The following is a 2,676-nucleotide window of genomic DNA, read 5'->3' on the forward strand; positions in this document are numbered from 1 at the left end:
GAATGAGTCTTCAAGGGTATGTATACTTTATCCCTTGATCTCATCTATAAGCATGTTGTAATTTCGTATTGTGCATGACCTATTAATTTCCGTTTCTTGACTATAATTGTGTGTGTTCAATATCGAATTGAATTTGGAACGATCATTACACTGCTCATGGAAATCCTCATGTTTGATTTCCTTCAAATAGATGTAGAGAATCGTAATGATCGTTTCCATCGGAAGGGCAACCCACCGGAAAGGCATACCTCAGGAGCACCCCCGGCAAACATCAAGATGCATACCACATATATTAGTTGGAGTGTAAATTTGAAAATAATCCAAGGTCAAATCTCATCAAATTTATCCAAATTATAAGTACATGTCAATTCTCAATTTAATCCTTGTCAACTACCACATAATTGAAAACAAAAATGAATAATAAATGATATAGTAAAAATCGTTTCTAATGTTAATACAACATGAATCACAAGTTAGTAATGTCGATAACAAAAAAGATCAAACTAATCATAACCAAACATCAAACTTCCATAATTTCCTAATGGGGATTAAACACAAAAACACTTTAATAACATATTGATAACAATTAAAACAATCTAAACAAATCGGAATCCACCACATACATTCAAACAAAGTCCAAAAAAATTAGTATATAAGAATGATATTAAAAGTAATAAGAAGCCCAAAGAATCAAAACAATCCAAAAAAGAATCAACCACCTTTAGTCCAACAAAGAAAAAAGCTAATCATGTAATTAAGATAACAGAGGTCTCCGGTAGGATTTGTGGTCATTGAATAGAAAATCCTATAACAAATTATTCATCATCGACCTTGGGTTAGAAATTAACCTGTGCAATGTAGATCAAAGAACCTCACCCACCAAACTTCAATCATCAAAATCCAATCTCCTACCATGCCTCTAAAATTATGGAACCACGATAAATTTTCTTTTAAGAGACGGCAAGAGGTGGATTTTGGTCAGCCTCAAAGAATCAAAACAATCCAAAAAGAATCAACCACATGTAGTCCAACAAAGAAAAAACAAATCATGTAATTAAAATAACAGAGGCCTTCGGTAGGATTTGTAGTCATTGAATAGGAAATTCTACAACAAATTACTCATCATCGGCCTTGGGTTAGAAATTAACCTGTGCAATGTAGATAAAAAAAACCTCACTCACCAAACCCCAATCATCAACATCCAACCTCCTACCATTCCTCTAAAATTATAAAACCACAATAATTTTTCTTCTAAAAGGCAATAAGAGATGGATTCTGATTAGCGAAAGGGAGTTTCTAAGAGAGTGGATCTAAACAAAAAGAGTAGATCTATAGCAACTAGAATAAGGAGAGATTTTAATTTACCCATCTATTGAATCAGCTTAAGAGATGCCAAAGAAATTGTAGACATCGATTGGAAGAAAGAAGAACAAATCCAAGGGAAAAAAATAGTATAAATCTGAGAATCAGAACAGTTGGAATCAAAAAGAGAGATCTAAATAAAAAAGTGTTTGTGATGTTCTAAAAAGTGAATCAATGAACACCACAGACCATCAATGAAACATCAAACTGTGGCTAAAAAAAATAAATAAAATGTTCTAAAACTTGTTGACAAATTGTGCCTAAAAAGAGCAGTCACGAAAAAAACGTCAAGAAAAAAGGAAAAGAAGAGGGAGATGAAATTATGGTCAACGTGGAAAGAATTGCAAATAGATTTGAAGAGGAAGAGCCACAAAACACCGAAAGAAGTGGATTATGTACCTCTGAGGAGCATCGATTGACATGCAAGGCAACAAGGAGGAAGGGAGAGTTAGGGCTTCAGTGGGGAATGAGAGAAATAGAGGAGGAATATAAATTTGGATTTCATTGGGGAAGAAGGAGAAGAGAGATGGAGGAATACCTTTGAGGCACATCACGCGTGAAAATGAGAAAACCTGTCAAGTTACCCCTTTGGAATTCTGAATGAAAACCTGGAATATCTACCTCTTAGGCCAACCCAATTCCAATCCCATGGGCCAAACGGCCCCAAGAGTTTTAGCATCATTATCAACAGTTTTTGCAAATAGCTCCACCTTATAACTTGTAGGATCTTGAGGTATAAAGTTATTTGAAGTAGAAACCTCGTTTGAACTCATGTAAAATTCTTCCTCTCTGAAGGTTACACCTTGGCTAATTAAGCTTTTACTTGATTTGAAATCCCACAGTGTATAGCCTTGAGTGCCCTCAAGATAACCTATAAACATACACTTTAGAGTTCTAGTATCACATCCCGCCCCAAGTTACTCTACCAAACCTAGAATGTGGCATGAAGACAATAAATTTCAATTAGACTATGAAATCCATTGTCAAATCTAAAAATATTTTTCAAAAAAAGTGGCTAGAAAATATATAAGATTCTATGAAAATTTAGGCAGGGTCTCCCCTAAAAAGTGGACAAACCACACGTGAAAAGAAAACTCTTAAAAACACTTCCAAATAGTATACAAAAGAAAATCCAACACGCACGTTATTGTAAACTATTAAGAAACCAGCTAAAAAAACCATTAACCATAATAAACCAAAGCTAATGAAGAAGTACAAAATTTTAATTTACCAACCAACATAAACTAAAACGATATGATGTTAAAATCATGCTAGCCACCTTCTTTGATATAAAATCAAATTTCAATACTACAA

The 2,676-nt window shown here is 33.9% G+C and overlaps 1 long non-coding RNA gene across 1 annotated transcript; it reads right to left on the reverse strand.

Moving 5' to 3' along the window:
• Nucleotides 1-308: 308 nt before the first annotated feature.
• LOC120084111 (uncharacterized) lies at nt 309-2,256 on the reverse strand. The gene is made up of 2 exons (XR_005483585.2): nt 1,901-2,256; nt 309-1,763 (listed from the first exon to the last, which is right to left on the reverse strand). It is a non-coding gene; the product is annotated as an uncharacterized LOC120084111 (long non-coding RNA).
• Between the last annotated feature and the right edge of the window lie 420 nt (nt 2,257-2,676).

This window comes from Benincasa hispida, chromosome 1 (genome assembly GCF_027475165.1).
Source record: "Benincasa hispida cultivar pf3 chromosome 1, pf3_genome.v1.1, whole genome shotgun sequence".
Classification (NCBI taxonomy): domain Eukaryota; kingdom Viridiplantae; phylum Streptophyta; class Magnoliopsida; order Cucurbitales; family Cucurbitaceae; genus Benincasa; species Benincasa hispida.